A 23,126-nucleotide genomic window follows, 5' to 3' on the forward strand; every position below is an offset into this window, starting at 1 on the left:
GAATTAGTGTGAATGGGTACTGTAAGTGTACGTCGGCATGTTCATTGAAGCCCACTGATTGCTGAAGGTGAAGGGTTAACCCCAAGGCGTGGTGACAGACAGAGCAAAGCACGTGTTGCTCCTAGCGACGGTTGGATTATGACTCTCAGGGTTTGACTTTGTTCTGGAGACGAAAGTGAAGAGAGAGAGAGAACCCTGTCACCTGTTCTCTGTCCTCTACTCCCCCTCTCCTCTGCTCCCCTCTGCTCCCTCTCTCTCCCCGAGCTGCCAACCTTTTTTTGATTAAGTTTCCCCCGGTGGCCCCTAGAGCGCCATCACAGATTGCTTTGTGACTCTGTCTCTGTCTCTGCCCCTCTCTGCATACCTCTGTCTCTCTCTGTCTCTCTCTGTCTCTGTCTCTGCCCCTCTCTGCATATCTCTGTCTCTCTCTGTCTCTCTCTGTCTCTCTCTGTCTCTCTCTGTCTCTGCCCCTCTCTGCATATCTCTGTCTCTCTCTGTCTCTCTCTGTCTCTCTCTGTCTCTGCCCCTCTCTGCATATCTCTGTCTCTCTCTGTCTCTCTCTGTCTCTCTCTGTCTCTCTCTGTCTCTGCATCTCTCTGTCTCTCTCTGTCTCTCTCTGTCTCTGTCTCTCTCTGTCTCTCTCTGTCTCTGTCTCTCTCTGTCTCTCTCGCTGTCTCTCTCTCTCTCTCCCGCATTTACCCCTTTCCCTCACAGCCATTATATCAGCTCCATTTACACCCCCCTCCCCAGTCTCTCTCCTTCTCTCTCTGGTTCACCTAGTCCAGTGTTAGGAGTGTATCTCTGGCTGAGTGAGCTCACACAATGGTTGATTAGCAGGCCTTGGCGGTTTGAAGTGCACATGTGTGAGGTTTGAACGAGAGGAGGAGCGACACTCTTCTTTCGCTCTCTCGCTCCTCTATCGCTCTCACCTCCTCTCTCTCAAAGCGACCATGACTTTTTCGTTTTGTGTTATTTTTCAAAGAGCACTTGTGTGACAGGTGCCGTTTTATGGCACTCTTTGGCACTCTAAACCACTGACTTTTGAAATAATTTGTTTTCATTGTTCCGGCACCCACAAATGTTATTTTAGTATCTCATTTTTATTTATGTTTCTTTAGATCATATAGAATGGAAATGTGTCAAACTATTGGGAGTAAGAAAACAACAACGTAAGAACAAACCTGCTGACTATGTCAGATTCGTACCTTTAAAGACATTAAATTACAAATATTTTAATGAACATAATTAACGAAATTTTACCTGCATCTTCATTAAACTACATTCATTAGTCTGTCTCTAGACACCTCTGCTTACAGGTGCTGGGCTGACCTTTAAAATGTAGACCTTACAAAGTTGTTCTAGGACTCGAATCCCAATGGTTCTAGTGATATAAAATTAGGAGTTCCTATACCTTCATTAACACCTCTTTGGCTTAATTAAGAGCAGAAAAAAAACAATAAAGTGCTGAAGTTGTGCGTTTATATATTAAATGCCATTAGAATGTGAGTTTGCATGCCCCAGAGTATAGACGGGCCCAGCTAGGAGGAATTAGTAGTGGTTGTAATAGATTCTGTCTTAAAATAGTTGATGTTAGGAAAAGGAATTCAGCTGTTATTGTGCTGGTGTGGGTGGGGGGGTGGGGGGGGTGTATATATATATGTGTGTGTGTGTGTGTGTGTGTGTGGGGGGGGGGTGTATATGTGTGTGTATAAGCCTCTCAGACAGGTTCTGAGTGTCATGTTTGCATTGAGGCCTGGCCGTTGTTTAGGCCTGGTGTTCAACAGTGTTGCTGTGAATCTGCAGTTGTCTCGTTAAACTAGGACATATGCTGTAGGTGTTCCAGTTCCCCAGCTAACAGCTAACCAGTGACAGGTGTGTCCCTGCAAAATGCACAGATTAGACACAGACATTAAACAGAGTGGTATGGATAGAGTGGGTGTGTGAGTGCACTGTGGTGGCACCTGGAATTTTTACTGGCGAAGCGTGTTTGAAGATCCAGCCGAGAACAGGATAAAGAATAAAGATGGTAACTGTTCTCTCTCAGAAGTAGGGGCGCTGTGAAATCCAAGGTTGCTGGGCCACGGACCCCCCTGTCTATTCACTTTAAAGGCATACACAGACACACACACACACACACACACACACACACACACACACACACTCTCTCCTGTCCCTTCCCCAGCCATATCAAAAGGCTTCCTGTTTACATGTGCTTGGCGTCTCACATAGCCAGAGCCGTGGAAGAGAGTGTGTCCAAATGATTGACACACTGTTTGGTTTTCTTCTCCACCTCTCCCTCTGTCCTTCGCGCCTTCCCAAGGTTAAAGCTTGTCAGCACCCAAAGCTTGTGAGGTCATTGAAATTCTAAATACGGAGTTACAACCAGTATCAGAATGGGTATTCAATAATAAACTGGTCTTAAATACAGTTAACACTAAAAGCATTGTGTTTGGTTCAAGACATTCTCTAAGACCTAAACCTCATCTAGAGTTGTGTATAAATGGTGTGACCATCGAGAATTCTAGGACGATAAACTCCTAGGTATAATTTTGGAAGGTCAATAATCATGGTCAAGTCATATTGACAAAGTTGTTGTGAAGATTGGAAGAGGTATGTCTGTTATAATAACACGTTCTGCATTTTTGACACGAACATCAACTGTACTAGTTGTTCAGGCTTTTGAGCCTGTCTCATCTTGATCACTGTCCTGTAATATGGTCATGTGCAGCAAAGAAAGACCTAGCAAAGCTGCAGCTGGCTGAAAACAGAGCAGCACGCCCTGCCCGTAACTGCACATACAGAACTAACGTCAACAACACGCAGGCCAGTCGTTCCTGGTTCAGGGTTCACGAGTGATTAGCTGCTTCTCTTCTAGTTTTAATGAGAAATAATACTGTGATGAAAATTCCAGATTATCTGCATAATCAAAATCCATACAGCTCCGACACCCATACATACCCTGCAAGACATACCACCAGGGGTCTCTTCACAGTCCCCAAGTCCAAAAGGAATTCACGGCAACGCCCAGTATTATACAGAGCCGTGATCATGGAACTCCCTTCCAGCTCCAGTTACTTTGTTGTATGTCGTTGTATTTTACATTTGTGTGACTGTCCTTGTCTATCAGTGTTCTGTTACTTGTCACGTTTGAGGTTTTTGTGGACCCCAGGAAGAGTAGCTGCTGCTTCAGGAAGAGCTAATGGGGATCCGAATGAATCGAAACCAAAAGCTAAAGAGGTCCACTTTTTGAATCTTTTCACCAGTCGCCCGACAGTAAAGTTACACACATGCAAGCACATGCACACATGCTCCCATACACACACATAGACACACACACACGGACACACACACACACTCACTGTAAGACATTACAGTCCCTGTACTTACACGACGGGGCTACCAGCCCGCTCTACTCTGCCTGACGACCGTCGACAACTTCAAAGGTTCCAGGAACTAATTCCATTTAGGATAGTCGGGATAAAGGCAGGATAATGTAATGCAGTCTGTGACCAACCGCGAAGGAAGGAGCGGCCTTCATCCCTCCGTCCCTCCGTCCGTCTGTTTCTGTCACACTCCTCTTTTCATTATTGTTCCTCAGGGAAGTTTTCCACTCTTTATTTAACTTTCTGCCCTTTTCCACTTTAACAAAGAACCCATATGGCATCAAGTAAATACACACCAAACCAGAACAAAACAGGATGAAAGTTTCCATGGTGTCCCTACTCCCTAGCCTTCGTCTCTGTGTCGTATGACTAGCGCTTCTGTAACCGAGACGAAACCCTGGGAGGACACAGGAGTCACCTGAGCACTGTGCTCTGCTGTGTGGCTCTTTGTTGTGGTAGGGAGACGTTGGGAAGAGAAGGAGACAGAAAACAAAGAGCGAGAAAGAGAGACGGAACACAAAAGAGACGTCTCTGGGAGTTTGTGCTTCCTGGGGGAACCTGAGATGAGGATGGGCCCCTGCGCCCTCCTTGCCCCCCCCCCCCCATGCCCACCGGTACCCAGGAGTACCGCGCCTGCCACACGCCATGAGCCACAGGAGACCGGCACCGGGTTAGGCATGAAAGAGAGAGAGAGAGAGAGAGAGAGAGAGAGAACATGGATGAGAGAAAGAAGAGGTCTGACCGCACACACTTCTTCTGTTTCTCACGTCTCTTGTGGATTGGGCTGCAAGTTGTCTGGGGAGAAACCAATCAAACAATCAGCTCACTGGAAAACCTCAGTGGAGTCTCCTAACTCCATTATTCTATCTCCCTGCTGTCTCCCTTCAGCTGGCCTATCTTAAAAACGCAGACGAGAAACAGTTAAGAATTGTGCAGAAGTGTAAGTAGTTTACATTTCAGAGGTTTTTCTCTGTAATAAAAAATGACATTAAGATGCACAGGAATGTACATGCGCGCACACACACACACAAACACACACACACACACACACACACACACACACACACACACACACACACACACACACACACACACACACACACACACACACACACACACACACACACACACTGCTTAAAATAAGTCCAACGTCACACAATAAACATGGCTCCCAGCTCTTTCATCTTGTGTGTGTGTTCCCGCAACTGTCTAGGAGATCATGATATTACACACACACACACACACCTCCCTCCTCCCTCCCTTTTCCCGCTGGCCATAATCGGGGTCTCTAACCTACGCAGATGAGCGGTTTAAAAATGCTCATTGTAGAGGTCTGTGGCTTCCCCTTTAACAATATTAAAAAAATATGTGTCAACAGCAATCTAAATCCTGTGAATATCTTAACCGGCTTAGTTCAGCCTGGACCCTCAGTCTCAGCTACTATCAGCTAGTTATCCCCCAGGATCTGTTGCAGCCTGGACCCTCAGTCTCAGCTACTGTCAGCTAGTTATCCCCCAGGAACTGTTGCAGCCTGGACCCACAGTCTCAGCTACTATCAGCTAGTTATCCCCCAGGATCTGTTGCAGCCTGGACCCTCAGTCTCAGCTACTATCAGCTAGTTATCCCCCAGGATCTGTTGCAGCCTGGACCCTCAGTCTCAGCTACTATCAGCTAGTTATCCCCCAGAATCTGTGGCAGACAGAGTAACACACACACACACCGACACACACACCGACACACACACCGACACACACACAGACACAAGCACCGACACACACACACACACACACACACACACACACACACACACACACACACACACACACACACACACACACACACACACACACACACACACACACACTCTAATGCTCACATTCTTCTGTCCAGTGTATCAATGTTTTGTTACTTGTCATGTTTTGTGATGTTTGTGGACCCCAGGAAGAGTAAGTGCTTTTGGAAAGCGAATGGGGATCCAAATAAACCAATAAACTGTTGTGTACTAATGTCACTACAGGGTGTTTGTAGTGTAAAACTATCTATCTGCAGGATTCCAGGAGGACTTTTTGTAACACATTTTGATTTGATTGTTTTTTGATCCTTAATTGTTTTTGCTAAAATATCGAGACGGAAATTGCTTTAAATTGTCACAGAGAGTAGGAATTAGAACAATAGTACATTTGTCATTCCTATAAAATGGTTGCAATCCGTCTACTTGTATCATCAGTTGGAGCCCAGGACTGTGTTCAGTCTTACTCCAGGTCCCACTGTTCAGAATAGTCTCCCAAAATGTTATTCAAATGTTTCTTTTTACTCAGAATTCAGGCCAAATGTGTACACATTAATGGAAACAACGCAATCCTCCTCAGTTACTAGTGTCCAAGTCAATCCATTCGCTACTCTTACCTTGTAGGCTAGACAACAACAGGGCCCCCAAAACAAGCTAAGGAATCTTCACACAGGATTACTTTTGTGATCGTGTGAAAAGAGGGAGCACTGAAGTGTAGCCTGAACGCTCCAGTGGGCAGTCTCAGGGGGTTAACGTGAGCTGGGGAGTACACACACACACACACACACACACACACACACACACACACACACACACACACACTCACACACACACTAGTGTTGTTGTTCCCTAGAGGGGTAGTGACCCAGGAACTTCCCAGTGTGTCAGCATCAGCATGGGTTTCTCTTTGTTCAGGAGGATGATCTATCGGAGGCCTGACCCCTCACCCTGATCACAGACAACAGCAGCCATGTTGACACTGAAACCTCAACACTTCCTGTCCTGTTCAGTGGCTGTGGGGCGTTGGGTGTCAAGGGGGGGATGGGGAGACCTGACTGGGGATGGGGACTATGGGGACGGGGAGACCTGACTGGGGATGGGGACTGTGGGGACGGGGAGACCTGACTGGGGATGGGGACGGGGAGACCTGACTGGGGATGGGGACTGTGGGGACGGGGAGACCTGACTGGGGATGGGGACTGTGGGGACGGGGCTACCTGACTGGGTATGGGGACTGTGGGGACAGGGAGACCTGACTGGGGATGGGGACTATGGGGACGGGGAGACCTGACTGGGGATGGGGACTGTGGGGACGGGGAGACCTGACTGGGGATGGGGCTGTGGGGACGGGGAGACCTGACTGGGGATGGGGACTGTGGGGACAGGGAGACCTGACTGGGGATGGGGACTGTGGGGACAGGGAGACCTAACTGGGGATGGGGACTGTGGGGACGGGGAGACCTAACTGGGGATGGGGACTGTGGGGACGGGGAGACCTAACTGGGGATGAGGACTGTGGGGACGGGGAGACCTAACTGGGGATGAGATGTGTGTCACTCCTTCCTCCATAAAGACAGAAACAGAGGCACAATGTATTCCAACAAACTCACACACACACACTTTACATACACAGAGGCATAAGAGGCTATCACACAGAGGTATAAGAGGCTATCACACAAATGTATAAGATGCTATCACACAGAGGTATAAGAGGCTATCACACAAATGTATAAGAGGCTATCACACAGAGGCACATGAGATAAGAAGCTATCACACAGAGACATAAGAGATAAGAAGCTATCACATAGAGACATAAGAGATAAGACACTGTAACACAGAGATATTAGAGGCTAACACACAGAGGCATAAGAGGCTATCCCACAGATGCATAAGAGGCTATCCCACAGATGCATAAGAGGATATCCCACAGATGCATAAGAGGCTATCCCACAGATACATAAGAGGCTATCCCACAGATGCATAAGAGGCTATCACACAGATACATAAGAGGCTATCACACAGAGACATAAGAGGCTATCACACAGAGACATAAGAGGCTATCACACAGAGACATAGGATGCTATCACACAGAGACATAAGAGGCTATCACACAGAGGCATAAGAGGCTATCAAACAGAGGCATACGAGGCTATCACACAGAGGCATACGAGGCTATCACACAGAGGCATACGAGGCTATCACACAGAGGCATCACACAGAGGCATACGAGGCTATCACACAGAGGCATACGAGGCTATCACACAGAGGCATACGAGGCTATCACACAGGCATACAGGCATCACACAGAGGCATACGAGGCTATCACACAGAGGCATACGAGGCTATCACACATGGGCATACGAGGCTATCACACATGGGCATACGAGGCTATCACACATGGGCATACGAGGCTATCACACATATGCATAAGAGGCTATCGCACAGAGACATAAGAAGCTATCACACAGAGACATAAGAGATCAGAAGCTATCACACAGAGACATAAGAAGCTATCGCACAGAGTCATAAGAGGCTATCGCACAGAGACATAAGATGCTATCACACAGAGACATACAAAGCTATCACACAGAGGCATAAGAGTCTATCACACAGAGACATAAGACGCTATCACACAGAGACATACAAAGCTATCACACAGAGGCATATGAGATAAGACGCTATCACACAGAGACATAATAGGCTATCACACAGAGTCATAAGAGTCTATCACACAGAGGCATAAGACGCTATCACACAGAGACATAAGAGTCTATCACACAGAGTCATAAGAGTCTATCACACAGAGTCATAAGAGACTATCACACTCACACATCCATGAACAGGATCTAGATATATACCCTACCCAGTAGAACAGGTCATACCATTTAAATACCAGTCACCAGATGCCAGACACCAGGCCCAGCCCAGCTCTTTCTTCCCTCTGTGTGTGTGTGTGTGTGCGTGCGTGTGTGCGCGTGCAACGTGTTGTATTTAATAACTGTCCTGTCAGAGTACACCCCAAATGGCACCATATTCCCTTTATAGTGCACTACTTTTGACCACGTCCCATAGGGCTCTGGGTAAAAGTAGTGCACTACAAAGGGAATAGGGTGCCATTTGGGGCACAGACAGGTTTAATACATGGGTCCATCGTTTGCGTAGCCAACCAATTAATATATTAATCAAATCTCCCCGAGGATGATGGAGAAACAAGACAAACCATATGGTTTTAATCAGTAGCTGGGGAGGCCAAGAGGTCACCCACACACACCAACACACACACCACACACACACACACACACACACACACACACACACACACACACACCCCTTGCTATCTCCCTTTTGTCTCTCTGTTTTTATTCATTAGTGTGACGACTCAACATCTCCCTCCAGGCTAGACATATCCATACAGATCTAGGCAGATCCAACACACACACACACACACACACACACACACACACACACACACACACACACACACACACACACACACACACACACACACACACACTGCTTAAAATAAGTCCAACGTCACACAATAGGCATTGCTCACAGCTCTTTAATCTTGTGTTTGTGTTCCCACAACTGTCCAGGAGATCATGATATTACACACACACACACACACGTCTGTTTAGTTAAAACCCAGAGGCTGAACATGCAGGTGGGCTGATGCATAATATTAAACTAGAATACATGCTAGTGGGAGTGTGAAGCTGACCTCCCAGGAAGAGAATACATGCTAGTGGGAGTGTGAAGCTGACCTCCCAGGAAGAGAATACATGCTAGTGGGAGTGTGAAGCTGACCTCCCAGGAAGAGAATACATGCTAGTGGGAGTGTGAAGCTGACCTCCCAGGAAGAGAATACATGCTAGTGGGAGTGTGAAGCTGACCTCCCAGGAAGAGAATACATGCTAGTGGGAGTGTGAAGCTGACCTCCCAGGAAGAGAATACATGCTAGTGGGAGTGTGAAGCTGACCTCCCAGGAAGAGAATACATGCTAGTGGGAGTGTGAAGCTGACCTCCCAGGAAGAGAATACATGCTAGTGGGAGTGTGAAGCTGACCTCCCAGGAAGAGAATACATGCTAGTGGGAGTGTGAAGCTGACCTCCCAGGAAGAGAATACATGCTAGTGGGAGTGTGAAGCTGACCTCCCAGGAAGAGAATACATGCTAGTGGGAGTGTGAAGCTGACCTCCCAGGAAGAGAATATATGCTAGTGGGAGTGTGAAGCTGACCTCCCAGGAAGAGAATACATGCTAGTGGGAGTGTGATATGTATGTATGTATGTATGTATGTATGCGTGCACAGTCATCAGCACAGTGAGGAGAGATACAGCTCTAATGATAGAGGAACGGAGGAGGTGTGTGTGTGTGTGTGTGTGTGTGTGTGCGCGCATGCTGTATGTATGCAGGTGTTTTTCTCCTTTATGTTTGCATGTCTGTGTGTGTGTGTGTGTACAGGTGTTTCCATTCACAAGACAGGCGAGGTGGTAGAGCCTCTGAGTTCATAGCCCGTACCCTTGTAAAGGACTGATACGCTGCCACACCTTTATCCACTGTGTCATATGTCAGGAGATTACAGACAGGCGTGGCGGTGAATGGCAGACCCAGGGAGAAGGCCAGGTGTCACTGCCAGGGCCTGGACTAGGATGAAAGACTAGCTTCTGGTTTTATGGTGAGCCAACGGCAAGCTGTGGCAGGCACAGCCTGTGTCTCAAATGACAGGCTATTCCATAGGTAGTGCACTTCTTTTGACCAGAGCGCTGGCCAAAAGTAGTGCTCTATGTAGGGAATAGGGTGCTATTTGGGACGTAGCCACGGTTTAGCTAACCCTCTGGTTCTAAAGTTCACAGGCCCTTCACCAAACATCGAACTATGCCCCCCTCCGTCCCCCTCCAGCTAGAACTCCACTTCACAACCTTGGCACAGCGAGGCACCCAAAGCGCCAGAGCAGGAAGAGTGTGTCGTTTCCCATTCCTCCTTGGCGTCAAACTTAAAATGTCCGCCTCCTCCAGGGCACACTTTAATAGTGTCTAGTAAAACCAGCGGCGGGGTTCTTAAAGGCTGCCGCCGTGCCCATTACCGTGGGGATGTTCCACAGGCAGGCTTTTCTGATGTTATTAGCTGGGCGGTTTGGTACACTGACATAACATACCAGCTTTAAGTGCACTGGCTGTGGGCTAATGGAGGTAGCAGTACGGCGCTAGTAAAGTAGGCACAAAGTAGTGTCCCGCAATTATTCATAAAACCCAATCAGAAAACGTGTGCACTTCCTGAAAGTGTAACCATCAGGATTAGTTGAAATCAGGGATAAATTAGTGGAATCGGCCAATCAGCCCTCCCGATGGCTTTGGGCATCCGGTTGCTCCCACTGACTGATCCTCGACTGAGCCTTTTTGGCCAAGAACACTAACTTTCCCCTCAAATCCCCCTTTGTCGTTAATGAGTGAGGACAAGTCGGTGACTGCGTCCCAAATGGCACCCTATTCCGTGCAGGCACTGGTCAACAGTAGTGCACTAAATAGGAGAGATGGTGGCATTTGGGACGCAGCACTAATGCGTGGGGAAAGAGTCTGAAGCTGGTTCAGCCTGGGGAGGGTCTGGTCTGAGAGGGAGAGAGAGAGAGAGAGAGAGAGGGAGAGAGAGAGGGAGAGAGAGAGCAGAGCGCGCCACACAGTACAGGCCATCTGTGGCCAGTTTAAGAAGCAAGAAATTGGATCGGCGACAAGACACACTGTTTATCTCTCTCTAAGTCTGGGGCCTCTTAGACTGCTCTTTTCTACTCTGTGAGTGAACAGGCACACACACACACACACACACACACACACATTCTATCATTCTATCAAATTCTATCATGGTACAACTGTTATTGGACCATTTTTTGGACTGTAACACTTGTGTTTACAACCGGATAATATGACCCCTAGTCATTACAAGCTTGAATCCCTAAGAGCTGTTGATTTGGGTTTGATAGGATATTTCTTCGTGTGTGTGTGTGTGCGGGGGCACCGCCGTGCGTGTGTATGTGCGTGTGTGTACGCGTGTGTGTGCGCAGCGATCATCTGGAGCCATTGGAGGGTTTCAGGGCTCCAATCAGTCTGAATTAGCCGATCAATCCACCAGCCAGGCCCCTCCAATCTACCCCAGAGTGGGGAGGTTGTGTTCACTGCCAGGCCTCTTTATTGTGTGTATGCATTAATCAGGCCTTATTCACAGACTGGAGGAGGTCCTCCAGTACACATACACACACACACACTAACACATACACTGACACGCATGTACACATACACATGCATCGCACATACACAGACATGCATGTGCACACGCACGTACCTACGTAAACACGCAGACACGCACGCACGCACACACACACACACACACACACACACACACACTGAAACTTCTATGAGAGGCAGCTCTCAGTTCATTATGTTGTTCATGACTTGCTTTGATTGCCTTCATACCTATCCTGCTCATCACTACCAAGTTCATTATACATCTTTATTCATCTGAAAACGTCCGTCGTCCTCTGTCCCCTAGCAGATCTTTGTCCCACCAGGGACCAGACCAGTGTTACACACCCTGCGTGTGTCTGAAATCACACCCTTTTCCCTTTGTAGTGAACTACTTCTGACCAGGGCCCATTGGAAAAAAGTAGCGCACTGTATAGGGAATAGGGTGCCATTCTGGACACAGCCCCTATTTAATTACAATGCTTAGCCTGCTAGAATGTAATTACCCAGATGCAGAGTCATATCGCTGACTACAGCCTATCTACAGTAAATGTAACATAGTTCTTCTTCTCCTAAGTGTTAAGATCAATTGAATTTCATAGGTCAGCTGGGATATTAGTGTTAGTGATGGGTTACAGAGATCAGCTCTTTTCAATGAGGCTGAGGAAAGGTGTGTGGGGAGACACACACCGGTATCCACGCGCGGACACACACCCACACACGGGCACACGCGTCTGAACAGCTCTATAATGCCAGCCATCAAAACGAGAGGAAAAAAAAGACCTGTCAGATATTATATAACGGGATAATGGGCCAATAGCACCTCACGCCAAATGATCCTGTAATCCCATCAGTGGTATTGATCAGACCGTTTGATATCTGGATGTCGTTAATGAATGTTTGACATAAAAACTGATCTAAAAACCCAGACGTCAAGCCTTTCATCACCTTAGACCAGACTCCGACACAGATTTATATCAAAAGCATTACCGTCATTATCCACACTCTGGCTAATGCATTTAAAGTACTGCATCAAAGTGTGAAACAAAACCTCCTTTCTCATCTTCACTCCCGCTAAGGAATACAGTATGGAAGTGACAACTTAAATGGCAAATAGATTGAAAACTCATTTTAAACAAAGTTTCAAGGGCCTGTCAATTAATGTCATTATGAAGCCCTTTTTACACCAGCAGTTGTCACTCTGTCTCAAAGAGTACTCCCTATGGTGAGGTAGAATGGAAGTGTTTGGCTTCATAAATACATTCATCAGACCGCAGAACCCCTCACACACAGACCCCTCTCCTTCTCCCGTTGAGAGACTCATTTGTTTATTAGTTTAAATAATGGCTGTGAGAGAGGAGTGAGTCCCTCCCGCCTCACCTATGACCCCTCCTGTCTGTCCCGTAGGCATAGGGGGGTATAGTAGGGTGAAGGAGGGGGGGACGGGACATAGGGGGGTGGAGAGGGTTGTAAGGGGTGAAGACACCCCGAGGGACCTCTGACTATAACACGTCCCAGAGCTGCGTGTTGTCTAGGATCAGCTAACTCTATTATATGAGGGATATAAGAGGAAGTGTTCCTCCCCCAGAGAAAGAGTGTGGTAGAAAGAGACAGAAGAGTGGAGTGATGAGTGCCTGTTGAGAAATAGAGGTGGGGGGGGTAGCAGAGTGCAGAAGCTGCTTTTTAAAGAGCGGGTTGATTCCGTTCTGCCTGGGTGAGCTGGAGGTCACTGCTGGTGAACATCAAGGACACTCCCTCCTGTCCTCCTTCTCCCCACCCCACCTCTTTTAGCTTCTGTCTCTCTTCCCCCTCTTCTCCCTTTCCCTCCCCCACTCACTGATTGAATCGGTCTGTCTGTCTCCCCCTCGTGAGTAAGGGTTCAGTCTCAGGTTCATGTATCTAAACCCACACTAGCATACCATTTTTAAAAAGCTATGTATTGGCCACTCAATAGTCATATGCTAGTATGGCCGTTTTAATCAAGCCCCAGTCCCCCATCCACACCTATAGACAGCCACTGTGTTAGTCCACCCCCGTGTGGCGCTGGTGGCTCAGAGCGGAGGGGACTGGGACTCTACTCTGCCGAATAACTCACACAGAAAAAGGCTCCATTCCACTCCTCCTCTCCTGCCCCAGAGGCTTGTGGGAAATGGGGAGTCAGCTGTTCTGACGAGGAGCTCTCGGGTGACTCGCCCGACTCCGTGACATGTGACAGGACAGACCATCACGGGACCAGACACGGGTGCTCGGGGATGGAAAAGAGAGAGGGAGAGAAGGAAAGAGGAATAGGGAGAGGAGGGAGGGAGGAGAGAGTGAGGAGGAAGAGAGAGGAGGATGGAGGAAAGAAAGGGAGAGTCCTGAGGAGAGACAGGAGGAAACGAGATGAGAGAGCGAATGGATGGAGAGAGAACAGGAAAGGGGAAGTCAGTGGGGGAGAGAGATAGATAGATGGATGGATGAATACAGAGGTGAAGGGAGAGGAGAACAGAGCAGTGGTAGTCAGGGGTGATAGAGGGGAGTAGGAGGGGGAGGGGAGGTAGGAAATAGAAAGGGAGTAATGGTCTAAACCCACCAAAGGTGTGTGGGATGTATTTTAGAATGCATTGTTTTGAATTATAATGACCCAACCGAAGCCGGGCTGGCGGCTTGTCCGCTTTGTCGCTTCGCTCAATTAGAACGTGTCTTTATTTTTGGCATTTTTTCGCTGGCGCTGTAGTCACACAAAATATTAAAAATGTAATTCATCCCTTTTTTTTCGAGCTCATTTGAAGAGGTAGCTTAGGGTTGAGGCTTTACCATACATCCCGTCATTCCACCCGCCTAGCTCTGCTTGATCCGCCCGCCCGCTTCTGGTGAGTTTTCCTCTTCATCAAGAGAGAGAGAGGTAGAGAGAGAGAGATGGAGCGAGGGAGTGTGTGCAGGCCGGGAAGAGCGAGGGGGGTGAGACTCTAAAGTCATGTATTAATCATTACTCCTTCCTGTGGGCTACTGTCAGAGGGCTGAGGGAGAGCAATGTCAGACCCAGAACCACCAACATGATGCAGTATGTGCCTGTAGTCCTGTTAGAAACCGCTATCAGTCCATATCCATCCCTGCCTCCTTTTCTCCATTTGCACACTCACTCCATCCGTCAGTAAGTGTAACTGGAACATGTTGCAGGGCCAGAGGGAATGACCGTTATACCTGGATCCATTAACCACATAGTACTGGGAGTGTGTGTGTGTGTGTGTGTGTGTGTGTGTGTGTGTGTGTGTGTGTGTGTGTGTGTGTGTGTGTGTGTGTGCGCGTGTGTGGTGAATAGCCAGAGCAACACCATAGTATTCCCAGCATTGTAAGTCCGGAGACACAAAGCTTGTAGTTAATGGGTCTTGAAGGCTGAGTCATTGTGTGAGAACTGTCTCACTTTTTCTCTTGGAGAGATATCAATGAAATGTGGTGAAAACACACGCAGTCGACTTGGAATCAAGACGCCATGAAACATTAGATCTCACAGAGGTTTTCCAGGCAGAATTGATGTAAATGAGTAGAGTTATCAAGGTTATGGGGAATAGAAAGACTATAATTATTATCTATAGACTACACTGGCACCACTGATCTCTATGGTGGTGGGTTTTCATCCATATATTAGTTTCAGGAAGTTAGACTCCCACTGGCAGTGGCACCTCTGCTGTAATAGGTATGTCTCCAGATGACACTGGCACCACTGTTGGTCCACACTTTGCTGCTATAACAGCCTCCACTCTTCTGGGAAGGCTCTGCACTAGACGTTGGAACAATGCTGCGGGGACTTGCTTCCATTCAGCCACAAGCGCATTAGTAAGGTCGGGCACTGATGTTGGGCGATTAGGCCTGGCTCGCAGTCGGCGTTTCAATTCATCCCAAAAATGTTCGATGGGGTTGAGGTCAGGGATCTGTGCAGGCCAGTCAAGTTCTTCCACACCAATCTCAACAAACCGTTTCTGTATGGACCTCACTTTGTGCACTGGTGCATTGTCATGCTGAAACAGGAAAGGACGTTCCCCAAACTTTTGCCACAAATTTGGAAGCACAGAATGGTCTAGAATGTCATTGTATGCTGTAACATTAACATTTCCCTTCACTGGAACTAAGGGACTTAGCCCGAACCCTGAAAAACAGCCCCTCCTAAAACAGCCCCTCCTCCGCCAAACTTTACAGTTGGCACTATACATTCGGGCCTGTAGCGTTCTCCTGGCATCCGCCAAACCCAGATTCGTCCGTCGGACTGCCAGATGGTGAAGCGTGATTCATCACTCGAGAGAACGCGTTTCCACTGCTCCAGAGTCGAATGGCGGCAAGCTTTACACCACTCCAGCCAACGCTTGGCATTGCGCATGGTGATCTTAAGCTTGTGTGCGGCTGCTCGGCCATGGAAACCCATTTCATGAAGCTCCCGACGAACAGTTCTTGTGCTGACGTTGCTTCCAGAGGCAGTTCGGAACTCTTCCAGAGGCAGTTTGGAACTCTTCCAGAGGCAGTTTGGAACACGCTCTACGAGCTTCAGCCCTCGGCGGTCCCGTTCTGTGAGCCTGTGTGGCCTACTACTTCGTGGGCTGAGCTGTTGTTGCAGCTTATGTGACTTGCTTAACAAGTCACATAAGTTGCATTGACTCACTCTGTGTGCAATAATAGTGTTTCACACGGATTTTAAATGACTACCTCATTTCTGTACCCCATACACAGAATTATCTGTAAGGTCCCTCAGTCGAGCAGTGAATTTCAAACACAGATTCAACCACAAAGAAGGGAGGTTTTCAAATGCCTTGAAAAGAAGGGGACCTATTGGTAAAATTAAAAAGCAGACATTGAATATCCCTTTGAGCATGGTGAACTTTATTAATAACACTTTGGATTGTGTATCAATACACTCAGTCACTACAAAGATACAGGCGTCCTACCTAACTCACTTGCCAGAGAGGAAGGAAACCGGTCAGGTATGCCAATGGTGACTTCTTAACAGTTACAGAGTTTAATGGCCGTGATAGCAGAAAACTGAGGATGGATCAACAACATTGTAGTTACTCCACAACGCTAACCTAATTGACAGAGGGGAAAGATGGAAGCCTCTACAGAATAAAAATATTCCAAAACATGCATCCTGTTTGCAACAAGGCACTAAAGTAATACTGCAAAATATGTGGCAAAGCAATTAACTTTCTGCCCTAAATCGTAACAAGAAAGTGTTGTGTTTGGGGCAAATCCAATACAACACATTACTGAGTGCCACTCTCCATATTTTCAAGCATAGTACTGGCTACATCATGTTATGAGTATACTTGTAATCGTTAAGGACTGGGGAGTTTTTCAAGATAAAAATGAAACGCAATAGAGCTAAGCACAGGCCAAATCCTAGAGGAAAATCTGGTTCTGTCTGCTTTCCACCAGACACTGGGAGATGAATTCACCTTTCAGCAGGACAATAACCCAAGCCAAGGAGACAGTGCATTTTCCTGAGTGGCCAAGTTAAATCTACTTGAAAATCAATGGCAAGACCTGAAAATGGTTGTCTAGCAATGATCAACAACCAATTTGACAGAGCTTGAAGAATTTTGAAAAAAGTAATGTTGAACAATCCAGGTGTGGAAAGCTCTTAGAGACTTACCCAGAAAGACTTACAGCTGTAATCTACGCCAAAGGTGCTTTTACAGAGTATTAACTCAGGGGTGTGAATACTTATGTAAAATATATATTTCTGAATTTAATTTTCAATACATTTGAAAACAATTCTAAAAACATGTTTTCACTTCATCATTACAGGGTGTGTAGATGGGTGAGAAAAAAAATCTATTTAATACATGTTTAACCTTTATTTAACTAGGCAAGTCAGTTAAGAACTAATTATTATTTACTATGACAGCCTTTGAACAGTGGGTTAACTGCCTTGTTCAGGGACAGAACGACAGATTTGTACCTTGTCAGCTCGGGGATTCGAACTTGCAACCTTTCGGTTACTAGCCCAATGCTCTAACCACTAGGCTACCCTGCCGCCCCAATTCAGGGTGTAACACAACAAAATGTGTAATACGTCAAGGGCTATGAATACTTTCTGAAGGCACTGAAGCTGGAGACGTGGTTAGTTTGGTTTCTACCCATTTCTGAGAAGTGGAGAGAAATCTCCCACGACGGGCGGAGAACTGGGAACTGTGTGGGTCTCCAGGTTGAAGGAAGGCAGCACTCTATTCAACACATGTACTCTAAAACACACACACACGTTGCATAGACATGCACGCAGGCAGGCAGACATGCACGCGCGCACACAGACACACACACACACACACACTTTCACTTGCACCTTGAGGGCTTACATCAGCACTTAAGTTCGATTTAATATTTCAAGGAATTCTGACACTCAGTTTTAATAAACCTACGGCGAGCACTATCAAATTAAAAGGATAGTTCACCCACATTACAAAATGACATATTGGTTTCCTTACACTCTAAGCATTCACAGGACAAGGTATAGCAGCAATCAAGGCTTTGCATTTAGTATTCATGGTACAAATCCCATTCAAGTCATTGCACCAATATTAGCATTTTTCGTGCATGATGTCCAAATCATCCGAAAGTATCTAACATTGATTGTGAAGCTTAACAAAGTCACTAATAGATGATCTGAGCATGATGCGTGAAAATGACTAATATCTGTCCCATAAGTTGAATGTAGTTTGTGCCACAAATGCTAAAAGGATAGCATGTGGAACCAGTGCCAGGGAAGCTAAACCAAAGCAACGATTGCTGTCATACCTCGTCCATAGAATGCTTACAGGGTAATGAAACCAATGTGCCATTTTGTAATGTGGGCAAACTGTTTTTACTATTTTCTACATTATAGAATAATAGTGAAGACATCAAAACTATGAAATAACACACATGGATTCATGTAGTAGCCCAAAAAGTGTTTAGAAAATCCAAATATATTTTATATTTCAGATTCTTCAAAGTAGCCACCCTTTGCCTTGATGGCAGTTTTGCACATGAGGTAGTCACCTGGAAGTTAATTTGTGGAATTTCTTTCCTTAATGCGTTTGAGCCAACCAGTTGTGTTGTGACAAGGTAGGGGTGGGATACAGAAGATAGCCCTATTTGGTAAAAGACCAAGTCCATATTATGGCAAGAACAGCTCAAATAAGCAAAGAGAAACAACAGTTCATCATTACTTTAAGACATGAAGGTCAGTCAATACGGAAAATGTCAAGAACTTTGAATGTTTCTTCAAGTACAGTCGCAAAAACTCTAGGATGAAACTGGCTCTCATGAGGACCACCAAAGGAAGGAAGACCCAGAGTTACCTCTGCTGCAGAGGATAAGTTCATTAGAGTTACCAGCCTCAGAAATTTCAGCCCAAATAAATGCTTCACAGAGTTCAAGTAACAGACACATCTCAACAACAACTGTTCAGGAGACTGGAGACTGTGTGAATCAGGCCTTCATGGTCGAATTGCTGCAAAGAAACCCCTACTAATAAGACACCAATAAGAAGAAGAGACTTGTTTAGGCTAAGAAACACGAGCAATGGACATTAGACCAGTGGAAATCTGTCCTTTGGTATGATGAGTCCAAATTTGAGATTTTTGGTTCCAACCGCTGTGTGTTTGTGAGACGCAGAGTAGGTGAACAGATGATCTCCGCATGTGTGGTTCCCACCGTGAAGCATGGAGGAGGAGGTGTGATGGTGTGGGGTGCTTTGCTGGTGACACTGTCTGTGATTTATTAGAATTCAAGGCACACTTAACCAGCATGGCTACCACAGCATTCTGCAGCAATACGCCATCCCATCTGGTTTGCGCTTAGTGGGACTATCATTTATTTTTCAACAGGACAATGACCCAAAACACTCCTCCAGGCTGTGTAAGGGCTATTTGACCAAGAAGGAGAGGGATGGAGTGACGCATCAGATGACCTAGCCTCCACAATCACCAACCTTAACCTCTTACATCTAGACGTTCCGCTAGCGGAACACCTGCTCCAATATCCAATGATGGGCGTGGCGCGAAATACAAATTCCTCTAAAATCCGAAAACTTCCATTTTTCAAACATATGACTATTTCACAGCATTTTAAAGACAAGACTCTCGTTAATCTAACCACACTTTCCGATTTCAAAAAGGCTTTACAGCGAAAGCAAAACATTAGATTATGTCAGCAGAGTACCCAGCCAGAAATAATCAGACACCCATTTTTCAAGCTAGCATATAATGTCACAAAAACCCAGAAGACAGCTAAATGCAGCACTAACCTTTGATGATCTTCATCAGATGATACACCTAGGACATTATGTTATACAATACATGCATGTTTTGTTCAATCAAGTTCATATTTATATCAAAAAACAGCTTTTTACATTAGCATGTGACGTTCAGAACTAGCATACCCCCGCAAACTTCCGGGGAATTTACTAACAATTTACTAAATTACTCACGATAAACGTTCACAAAAAGCATAACAATTATTTTAAGAATTATAGATGCAGAACTCCTCTATGCACTCGATATGTCCGATTTTAAAATAGCTTTTTGGTGAAAGCACATTTTGCAATATTCTAAGTACATAGCCCAGCCATCACGGGCTAGCTATTTAGACACCCGGCAAGTTTAGCCTTCACCAAAATCAGATTTACTATTACAAAAGTTTGATTACCTTTTGTTGTCTTCGTCAGAATGCACTCCCAGGACTGCTACTTCAATAACAAATGTTGGTTTGGTCCAAAATAATCCATCGTTATATCCGAATAGCGGCGTTTTGTTCGTATGCGTCCAGAAACTATCCGAAATGGTAAATCAGGGTCGCGCGCATGGCGCATTTCGTGACAAAAGAATTCTAAATATTCCATTACCGTACTTCGAAGCATGTCAACCGCTGTTTAAAATCTATTTTTATGCAATTTATCTCGTAAAAAGCGATAATATTCCGACCGGGAATCTCCTTTTCGGTAAACAGAGGAAAAAACACAAAGACGGGGCGGCCAGTGCACGCGCCTAAGCCCACAGTCCCTTGATCGGCCACTTGAGAAAGGCGATAATGTGTTTCAGCCTGGGGCTGGAATGACGACATTCAGGTTTTTCCGGGCTCTGAGAGCCTATGGAAGACGTAGGAAGTGTCACGTTAGAGCAGAGATCCTTTGTAATGGATAGAGATGGCAAAGAAGTTCAAGAAATGGTCAGACAGGGTACTTCCTGTACAGAATCTTCTCACGTTTTGGCCTGCCAAATGAGTTCTGTTATACTCACAGACACCATTCAAACAGTTTTAGAAACTTTGGAGTGTTTTCTATCCAAAGCTAATAATTATATGCATATTCTAGTTTCTGGGCAGGACTAATAATCAGATTAAATCGGGTACGTTTTTTATCCAGCCGTGAAAATACTGCCCCCTAGCCATAACAGGTTAACCCAATTGAGAGGGTTTGGGATGAGTTGGACTGCAGAGTGAAGGAAAAGCAGCCAACAAGTGCTCAGCATATGTGGGAACTCCTTCAAGACTGTTAGAAAAGCATTCCAGGTGAAGTTGGTTGAGAGAATGCCAAAAGTGTGCAACGCTGTCATCAAGGCAAAGGGTGGCTACTTTGAAGAATCTAAAATCTAAAATTGATTTGTTTAACACTTTTGTGGTTACTACATGATTCCATGTGTTATTTCATAGTGTTGATGTCTTCCCTATTATTCTAAAAATAGTAAAAATAGTAAAAACTTAAGAAAAACCCTGGAATGAGGTTTGTCCAAACTTTTGACTGGTACTGTGTGTGTGTGTGTGTGTGTGTGTGTGTGTGTGTGTGTGTGTGGGGGAGAGCTGTACCACAGTAGACATACTATACAGTATTACTCCCATCCGGTGTGTTCTGGGGTCACCACCATAACCTGTTTAGGTGTGGCTTTTAGCAGGTCTGGGATCAGGGGTCCACTCATCCCATTACTCTACTGAACCTGTTAGGGGCGTCCATTGGAGGATTAGTTACTGCATGGCCACAGGGTCACTCTGAAGGCAACACACACACACGGATGCATGCACATGCACATGCACACACAAAACACACACACACACACACACACACACACACACACACACACACACACACACCCCCCCACAGGGAGGGTTGAAGTGGAGCTTTTCTTAAGGGCCTAATCTGACAGATGCTCCTCTTTAAACAGGCTGAGACATCATCACATCAACCCTGAGTAAGCACTTTTTAATGGGCCCTGAAATCCCCACACCACCAGGGACCAGTTCAGTCACTGGACGTTTTGAGGGAAAGCTGCTGTAACACAAAACAGGTTTCTTCTATCTCTCTGTGAGTTTGTCAAGAGGCTCAAACAGACGTTGATATTTCCCACTAGAATCTTGTCCCGGAAACACTTGTTTTTTTTTGGCAGCGACGCCCAATGTCATATGGCGCCATCTGAATGTGTGATTATTCCAGGCTTCGATAACGAAGGACTGTTTAGCGCCTGATGCTAATAGGTTATGAGGAAGAGGCCTGGGCCGAGCGCCTGTGCTAACAGAAAAACATGTCGGCGAGCTATTCGGCAATCTGTGTCTCTCTGCTCTGGCAAGCCACGATGCCAGGTCACGAATCGGAATTGAACATTTCTGATCTCCGCTGTCGATAAAAGGAGGGATCTAAAATATCCCCTCCAACCATTGGCAGTTTGTACCGTTCAGTCATTGTCATATTTTATATGGGTATCAATTAAAAAATATTACCACAGAAAAAATGGGGATCCATGAACCAAAACGACAACTTGAGGGGATAAGTTAATTTTCCATTGATGAGCATCAGTGTGTTTACGTGTATTAGAAATGTCAATAATAGCCCACGGCAACCAATCCCCAAAATGAAAGTGTGGAATTATGCAAATGCAGATATTTTCAGTGAGCTAGTTAATTTGCTGAAGAAAATGGAGAATGTTATAGGGAGGAAGAGACTCCGATGACGTTTTGAAAGCGAGGGAAAGCGAGAATTTGAAGGGGTTGTTAAGTTAACCACCCTGTTGTAATTATCAGGATTACCACCCGCTGAGATTTTTGAGGGCATCGTGGTGACGGAAATACGACCTTATGAAGAGGTGATTATTAGCGTTGGTAGCTTAAGCGGCTCGTTCCTGCTTCTTCATATTTGATCTGGGGAAATAGGGGACGGAGGACAGAACAGTACTGCAGACTCAGGGGATTAGTGTAAACGGATGGAATCAGAAAACCCAGGAGAAACAGTCCTGAAGTCCCGAAGCCCAAAGCAAGCAATACAACACTACAGCCTAGGCTGAACTACTGCTGGATGACAGCTTTGCTATTCTCTGGTCTGGACTGGTTCACTAACACAGGGGACTGGAATAGGAAATGTTACTGTTGTCCCCTGTGTTAAGACACACGCTTGAATGAACATTTACAAAAACATCTCTCTCCAGGGTGGTGGTGTGTGTGGGTAGATCACTCCATCTCTCTCCAGGGTGGTGTGTGTGTGGGTAGAACACTCCATCTCTCTCCAGGGTGGTGGTGTGTGTGGGTAGATCACTCCATCTCTCTCCAGGGTGGTGTGTGTGTGGGTAGAACACTCCATCTCTCTCCAGGGTGGTGGTGTGTGTGGGTAGAACACTCCATCTCTCTCCAGGGTGGTGTGTGTGTGGGTAGAACACTCCATCTCTCTCCAGGGTGGTGGTGTGTGTGGGTAGATCACTCCATCTCTCTCCAGGGTGGTGGTGTGTGTGGGT

General features: G+C 46.2%; 1 protein-coding gene across 12 annotated transcripts in view; it reads left to right on the top strand.

The window, feature by feature from the left end:
- Positions 1-23,126, top strand: part of LOC106602442 (teneurin-3) — a 393,330-nt gene that overhangs the window by 100,790 nt on the left and 269,414 nt on the right. The gene's annotated exons all lie outside the window — the stretch shown is intronic.

This window comes from Salmo salar, chromosome ssa04 (genome assembly GCF_905237065.1).
Source record: "Salmo salar chromosome ssa04, Ssal_v3.1, whole genome shotgun sequence".
NCBI lineage: Eukaryota > Metazoa > Chordata > Actinopteri > Salmoniformes > Salmonidae > Salmo > Salmo salar.